Consider the following 9,047-nt stretch of genomic DNA (forward strand, 5'->3'; position numbering starts at 1 on the left):
ACAGTTACTGGTTATTGGGGGGAGGCGTTCAAATTCTTTCATGTTGTAGCCATGATAAGTTACTTTTGTTCCAGTAAATAACGAACCCCCCCTTACTAAAGCATGAAACTTTAATTAAACTCAGTAGGTCACATACACAAAATGAGACTTGAAGTAGAGGACTTGTTTGGTTTCTCCAGCAGGGGAGGGAGGGGCATGGATGGTGATGGGAGGGGGCATGGGGGGGATGTGAAAATGGCTAGAGTTCACTATACAAATGAATGAAATGGTCAACAATAAGGAGCTGAAGGAACCACCGACTCATGGTCTGCATACATCACACAAAATCTAAGGCATTGAACCTTCATGATTTTTAGGCTGAATTATTTGACTTACATAAAAAGGTTTCATTTTTGCCCATGTTGTCTTGTTGCCGAACTTATCTGGATAATGGATAAAATTATGGGCTTTTATGGGAAGATGAAATCCATCGGGTGAGAGAGTCGTGATAAAGTGGGCCATTAAATTAGAAATATAAGTTCCGACTGAAAACACACTAAAGCACACGCAGCCTTACGAGGTTTATACTTTGGCAGAGAAACCTGGCTGTAATCTGTTTTCAAATAAATAGATTGTGGACAGCTGTCCTGATATGCCTGGCAAAAAGGCGATTTAATGCTGATTAGGAGAGAAGGCCTTTGAAGTGAGCAAAGCAGCAGCCCCTGCGATGTCTTTAGTGATCATTATCAGTCTCTCCCTGAAGGATGACTTGGTGCCAAAAGCTCTTTTCTCCAAGCTGGTTAAGGTGGATTCGGGAACTGAGGCTTTGTAAGCCTGAAAAGGCCTTCTCATTCACAGGCCTCTGGTGTCTGATCCCTTTAGGATGGTGAATGCCTGAGAATAAACAGATGCAGCCCTTTTCAGGGAAGGGCAAGATCCCGCATCGTAGCATTATTTATTCATCATGAGAACAGCAAGCGAGCACGTACTCTGCAGAAAAATCAAATCAGTGTTCATTTTGTGGAGCAGCTGCCTTTGGCAGAGAGAACGCCTTGAGTTCTAACTTTGGTAACCGAGCAATTATAGATGTTATTAGTTAAGGATGCAAATGAACGACTGCACTTTCTTCCAAGTTGTTGTATTTCCCCTTGTAATGCTGACATCAAAATCAGCTCAACTTTGATAAAAATGGATTCCCGAAGGGTTGGAGAGGTTCTAGGCTTGTTCACACACCAGTAGATTCGATAATGATAGTATATTATGCACTACCTAACCTTGGGGACTAAATCTGCATTTTCTCAAGTTGCAGAGTTAAATGGATTTACCTCAAGTCATTGTCTCTGGCTGCCACATATAGATTGCTATTTGATCATAAGCAGAGGTTCAGATAGCATTGAAAATACAAGATTTTAGGTGCTAATAAAATTAATGTATTTATTGTAAGGATATCTTCAGACAAAGGGAAACATATGTAACTTGAACATATATTGCCTGATTTGTGAAAGAGTCAATATTACATAGGATTTCAATTACATTACTTCCCCCCCCCCCGCCCCATAGTGGTAGAAACTGAACCCTGACCCTATGGTATAAATGTCCCACCCTGCCCTCCATTACACACCCCCCTCTCCCACCCCCTGGAAACCTTTCATAACTACTTGCTTTGTAACCAATGTTCCTACATTTTTAAGTTCTGGGACAACACTGGGTATTAACTCAGTCTCAGAAGTACAAAAGGAAGACAGAAACATGCATTCCTTGGAAATGGCTAAAACGATTAAGAAAGTACATGTCAAATCCTTTGACTAAGGCACAGCAAATGCATGTGTGTATGGACTGAATATAGCTTTATGAGCTGATAAATCAGTGCAATGATTATCTTGGTCTACCTTATGCACCCATCATTCTAACTACCTTTCCTTCTTCCCATGCTTTAATGTAGTAAAAGTATACTTTGGGAGACCTGCTATTGTATTTAACAATGCTTCTTAACAATGCTTGCTAATTTATGCTTATGTACTTATGTAGCATGCTAGTGTGGATTTTGATAATGTGATACCGACCTTTAAACTTTAAAGCAAGGTTTTTCTTCCTAACTTCATGAAAAAAAACAAAGCTTGAATTGTTTTTCATTATTTTTCCATACATTCTCATTATTTGAAGTTCACAGCAATGCATACAAATGTAAAAACAAACAAACAAACAAATTATTGTACGAAGCTGAAATTACAGCAAAATAAAACTGCCAAGCCAGGATGTGAGAGAGCAGCTCCAGGCTTCCTGTCTTCCGTGGTCATCTGTCGCCACAGCCAGCCGTCTTCACCAGCTTCCAATAATAACCCCTCACTAAATTTCTTGAAGTCGTTGGATCCTTCAGTTCAGTCTCTGGCCTGGTGCATAAATCTCTCCAAGAGACATGAAGTTTTTTTTTTAAAGACTTTATTTTTTCCCATGGTTTATTCCTTATTCATAACAACTCACTAAGCCCTGTTCTTCCATCTGCAGCATTTTTTTGTCCCCTCTCTAAAGCCTCCATGTCTACATGTTCACCTTCACTTTGAGATTAAGCTGAAAGCTTATCTGTATGTAAAATTCCAGTTAAAATGCCCATGTAGTATGCATCCTAACACCGGCTATGAGATGTGCTTAACTCACAGAATGTAAAGAATTTAGTTTGTACAACTAGAAACATTTGAACTGTTTACACAAATTAAGATATCAGAGTATCTGAGGTCCTTGTGTAGCAAGAAAAGAAAGGCTAAGATTTTAATATGTGCCTGAACGAGAATATGCTTGGGATGGTGCCTGGGCATCTTTTAGGATTGCTGTCAATGATATCAACATTATGTATGATTCCCGTATTTCTGCAAGATAAGCCTACTTCTTGTATCTTCACCTATAATATACTACATATAAGCTCACTGTACTTCTCAGTTTTAATTTTCCCATTAAAATTAATCTTACAAATCAATTTATATGGAAGCTATTTAATTTGCTTCCCAAGGTTTATTTTTTTTTAATCGTGCTAAATAAATGACAAACTATTGCTTATAAAATCTCACATACACAATATGGAATCAAGGGTTGTGACTCCAGTATACTTAATCTACAGCTGTATTCTGGGTGATGATTCAGACCTTCCTGAAAAAGAATCTAGATATAAAGGACAAATGAATTTTTTTAATTGGCCAGTGGTTTATAAAAGTGCCCAGCAATACAAATTCCACATGTGCTTCAACTGCAGACATATAAAACCAGTGTGACAAGGAAGGATCATTAAGCAATCTGATTTTCTTGTTGGGAGAGTTTTATGCTGTTGGGTATAGTATTAAAATGTAGAATTTGATAGCATGTCTTAAACTTTTAATGATGTGTTCATGAATATAAAACATGCGTCTCCTAGTGACTTTATGACTTCTCCTCTGCATAATTAGTAGTATCTGTTTTATGAGCTTACTGTTGTTTCCTTGATCCCATGAAAATGTGAAACCACTGTAATGATTTACACCATTCGAGGGCTTTAAAGATATGAGCTGTTCCTTAAAATAAATAACAAAAAAATTCCACAAGTGTAAGCCTAGAATTGTAGCCTTAATGTCTGAGGCTTAAAAACAAACAGGATGTTTAAATAAATACATTTTCAATATTCTGTTTTGGAAGATTTGACTTTTAATAAATAGAAAATTGACTTATATTAGTCTTTTATTACTCACACAAGGCTCCTCTCATTCTATACAAATGTTCCTTCCTTGCAGTTGGAACATTTGGGGAAACTCCTTTAAGAAATGATTATTTGGATCATTGATAATCTTAAGGTTATGAATTTAAGTAAATAAGAGATGCTCATTTTTAAACATTAAAGTTCTACAAAATCCTGGAAAACTGTTTTAATCATTTAAAAATTCTATTAGTAAATGCACAAGAGTGGCTCTGTACCAGTGAGTTTTAGATTTTAATTAATTTATTCCTTATGATATAATATATGATATAATATAAGTTGTTATATTGTTTTAAGACTGAAATAATCATGCCTTTTTTTTGGTTATTTCTGGAATTTAGCATCCTGAATTCTAACACTTTCAGAGAATCATAACTATGTTGATGCTTTTCCTTTAAGTAGATAACTGGTAAAGATGTTCTAAAAGTAAATACGCTAAACATTACATGTCATACCAGTATTTTCCCTGAAAAGGAAGATAGTGCGTCAGTGTAATTTTCATATAATTATTGTTATGCTTTCTGTTTCATTACAACAGAGCTGTGTTTCAAGGGATACAGGAGCCATTAGCTTTTCAATTCCAAACAAATGCTTTGGATTATGTTTTTTAATTAGATCGATGTTTGAAAACTTAATTGGTCAAATTGATTTGATACTTTGCACAACCTACATAACAGTAAAAATCTTGTAATTATTGTAAATAGCTATTCCTAAGATAATAGTTAGAGTTTAAATTTAAAGTAATCAAGACATTTGATTGTTTATAGTGAGTCTGATGATTGGTGGGCTTCTACTACTTCCCCTAATATTTTAATAAATAATTAATCTTATTTTAGAATTAACTTAAATCATTTTGAAGCAATCTCACTTGTAAAGAAGTGGGAGACAGAACAGATATCAGAAATATAGTTTTCATTTAAAGTTCATTTCCTTTGGAAAGCGTAATTCACAAAAGATTGACTTTAAAATGTTTTTGATGTAGAAATATTTAAGATGCAAATATGGTTTATGTATTCTATTCTTGGAAGCTTTTGAAAACATTTTTCTTGCAGCATTTCCTCCATTTCATTACATTTTTAATTGAAGACAACATTTAGTGCCTGGTGTGGGAGGATCCCCAGCTTCAACATCCGTAATCAGTTTTCAACCAGTATTTCCTTGCTGTTTTGCTGTAATAGGTCACACTAACTGCCCATCAAAAACATCCTACATCAATTTAAAGGAAACTTAGTCCAAATTTAAGGAAGGACATTAAGACCCAGCAGAGTTGTATAAGCTTTTATTTTTGGTTCCAACCTAGAATAATTTATTTTACTACTCAAGCTCTTTCTATAAGAATGTTTAATAGTCATTGGTCAAACTCACTAAATTCAGTCTGCATAGTTACTAAATTTCTGCCTTTAGCAATTATTTGAAGTCAGTAATGAGAAAGGAAATTCTATTGACTATACTTGTAACATCTAAATCTACTAATGAATAAAACTTAGATTCAGATGAAGTAAGAATATTGTAAAGAATTTGTCCATTGCCACCACATCACATCTTTGCTTCAAAGAGACCAAAATTACAATTTTAAAAAAGATTAATTTTTTAACTATGAGCATCTCTCTAGCTCACTCTCTCTGTCTCTCTCTCTCTCTGTCTCTGTCTCTCTTTCCATCCCAAGTGTGTGTGTATGTGTGTATGTGTATGTTTGTTTGTGTGTGTGTGTGTGTGTGTGTGTGTGTGTGTGTGTGGTGGGGTTGAAATGCACATGAATACAAGTGCCCATGAGGGCTAGAAGAGGGTGTTGGACCCAGTGAAGCTGTAGAGTTAACAGGTTGTTGTAAACTGGGCTCTCTGGGAGATTAACAATACTCCTAATCACTGAGCTATTTTTCCAGCCCTAGTAATGACAAAGATAACACAATACAGGGGCTTAATTTTAGATAACCTTGTAAACTACCATAATCTCATTTCTTAATCTCATCAACTTAATTTCTCCAGGTAGTAGCTTGAAAATTGTGCACTTTAATTTTCCAGAAGAAAACCATTGGACAACCTCTTATTTACCCATTAGTTCTGGGCTTTTAATACTTGTGATCTCTTTTCTCTGGAGCGATTTTAAAGTAATCCTTGGTATGAGCAAATGAAATGGTATATATAAACCAAATACTACTATTAAGCCATAAAGAATTAAATCTTGGCCAGATAACTGATGCTACAGGACATAGATGATCTTTGACATTTTCTTAATCAATCACTATTTTGATTGCTGCTTCACTCAAATACTTAGAACAGCATAGCAGAAATATGCTTAGGGCCATTTCAGAAATTGTTGGAAATCAACATACTAATACAAATACAGTGCAAAAATGCACTAATTTCATATATGCTGACAAAGGATGATAGGAACATATTACAAGCTTCTATTTTTCCACAATGAAGCATTGTGTTTGTATAAGTGCAGAGAACTTTGGATGGGCAGTAAAAACATTGGAACTTTTGACATAAAACAGTCTTAGATCTGAGCATAAAGTCTTCCAAGCAATGTTTTTCAGTGTGGTGTAATGCAAGTGTTGTGTTTACTGAAATGTGTTGCTATGATGTACCATGAGCAAGTGCTGCCAGAAACATACCTATTCTTTATCAATTTGATTCTGAGTGAATATTTGGTCACCAAATGTTCAGGAACCTTTTGTAGTTGACAATTTTTTTCAACCCTTGCATTCAATTATACAATCCCACATGGGGTTGAGATCCATAGTTTAAGTAGCTGGTGGTACTCAGCAACATAATATATAATTAGGTATATATTTATCATAGCTGTATGTGAATGAATTCATTGTGTTGTCCTTGTCTCCAAATATAATGCCTTGTAATAAACAATATATTGCATGTAGCACATGCATAGATCTACAAGGGGTCTCTTGGAACACTGAGCTTTCCCATCTTCATGCAATTATTTCTTCCTTCCTGGAAGAAAGCAACATGCACTGACAACTTTATCTTTTAAGTAGGACCTATCTGACTCTGTATATCCAGATTCACTTCAAAAATCATATTCTTAAAGAAGCCGGAATGGCAGGTTGAGCATGAGGGGATCAGCCGCCTCTTGCAAAATTATGAGAAGAGAAATGTAAATGAAATGACAAGATTTTCAGATTCTCCTTTTTCAAAAAACAAATTGAAACATTTGCAAGAAGCCCAATACCACTTGTTAACAGATTTACAGAAGCAGATCATAGAGTTGGCTTTGCAAGGTAAAGATGTCCTTGGAGTTGCCCAAACCAGATCTGGCAAGACTTTAGCTTTTCTTGTCCTAGTGTTGGAAGCCTTCTACCATCTGCAGTGGACTTCAACAGATGGCCTAGGAGTTCTGATAACATCACCTACTCAAGAACTGGCTTATCAGACATGTGATGGTCTACGAAATGTAGGGAAGAATCAGGACTTTTCAGCTGGTCTCACCATTGGTGGAAAGGATCTGAAACATGAAGCTGAGAGGATCGCCAACATAAACATACTCATTTGCACACCTGGTTGACTTCTTCAACACATGAATGAAACAATATGTTTTCATGCCACCATTCTTCAGAGTTAGTTCTTGATGAAGCAGATAGAATCTTGGATATGGGCTTGGCGGATACCATGAATGTTATTATTGAAAATCTTCCCAAGAAACACCAGACTTTACTGTTCTCAGTCACACAGAACAAATATGTAAAGGACTTCAAGTGCTTGAGTTTGAAAGACCCTGAGTATGTCTGGGTTCATGAGAAAGCAAAGTACAGCACCCCAGCTACACTGGAACAGAACTAGTTAGTTTGTGAGTGGCACCAAAAAATAAGTGGCCATTTTCCTTTTTGAGAAACCACCTAAAGAAGAAGAGTATTGTGGGTTTCTCCAGTTGCAAATAGGTTCAGTATCTGTACAGGGTGTTCTGCCAGCTGTACCCAGGGATCCTTGCCCTCTATGGCCGGCACCAGCGGATGAGAAGGATGGAAGTCTACAATGAATTTGTCCGAAAGAGGACCACAGTACTTTTTGCTACTGATATTGCAGCCAGGGGACTGGATTTTCCAGCTGTAAATTGGGTCCTTCAGTTGGATTATCCAGAGTATGCCAACACATATATTCACAGAGTTTGTAGAACGTCCAGGTACAAAGAGGATGGAGAAGCATTATTAATGTTAGTACCCTCAGAAGAACAAGGGATGGTGCAGCAGCTTCTTCAGAAGAAAGCACCCGAGAAGGAGATCAGAATCAATCCAGAAAAACTTGTCCATGTTCAGAAAAAGTTAGAATCATTTTTAGATCAAGATGAAGACTTAAAAGAGAGAGCTCAAAGGTGTTTGTCTTCTACATACGTTCGGTCTATCTCATGAAGGAAAAAGAAGTACTTAATGTGAGCAAGTTACCCATTACTGAATATGCACTGTCTCTTGGTCTTGCTGTGGCACCACAGATGAGATTTCTTCAGAAGAGGGAGAAACAGCCCACCAAGGAATTGGTCAAGAATCAAGTCACTGAAGCAGTTCAGCTGCCCCCCCTCACCAACGATGAAGTAGAAGAATTTTGAGCTTATGCCAGTGAGAAAATGTCTACCCTGCGCAAAAGTGGGAAGAGACTAGAAGATACAGAACACAGATTGGCTAGTGGAGATAGTGAAGACGAACAGGATGGAGAGATGGAAAATGAAGACACGGAAGAGCATCTGGGAAAAACAAGAGACCCTCACACTGAATCTGTTCTCAGCACTGAGGAGACAGAGAAGGTCAAGGAAGTTCCTGTGCAGTTCTTAAACAGAGAAGACGGTGGGCCTGACGCTGACTTCCTCACAGGGAAGCCACATCATGCGTTTGGGTTGGATCTTAAAGAGAATGAAGCACTGTCAAAAAAAAAGAACCTTCTAAGGCCAGTGTCAAGAAAAAAATTAACCAAAGTTGCAAAAGCACAACTCACCAAACTATGGCCAATGGAAATAACATTTACCAATTTCAATATTTTTTCTTTTTTGGTTCTTTGAGACCATGTCTCACTTCTTTCTGTGTTACTCAAGTTGATGTTGAACTAGCCATTCTCCTGCATCAGCTTCATCAACAGTGTGCTTTCAGGTACACATCCCACTGCTCAGGAAATTCATTCCTTTTTTGTGTTATAACTTAATTGGCATAGTTTGTGCTCATATAATATACATAGCACTATACACAATTCAGTTATGGAAGAAACAACTTGCTAAAATACATAATCTGTATGTTGCATTATCATTTGAGATGTTAACAAAAGTTGTTAAAATTCTGGTAAAAATTGAGAAATTTACACAGATGTGTTAATTTGGGAGACTTTTGGATATTGTGACACTGGATAA

At 36.7% G+C, this 9,047-nt stretch overlaps 1 pseudogene; it reads left to right on the plus strand.

Moving 5' to 3' along the window:
- The first annotated feature begins 706 nt into the window (after positions 1-706).
- LOC116104803 lies at positions 707-8,705 on the plus strand (annotated as a pseudogene).
- The last annotated feature ends 342 nt before the right edge of the window (positions 8,706-9,047 follow it).

This window comes from Mastomys coucha, unplaced genomic scaffold (assembly GCF_008632895.1).
Source record: "Mastomys coucha isolate ucsf_1 unplaced genomic scaffold, UCSF_Mcou_1 pScaffold22, whole genome shotgun sequence".
NCBI classification, from domain to species: Eukaryota; Metazoa; Chordata; class Mammalia; order Rodentia; family Muridae; genus Mastomys; species Mastomys coucha.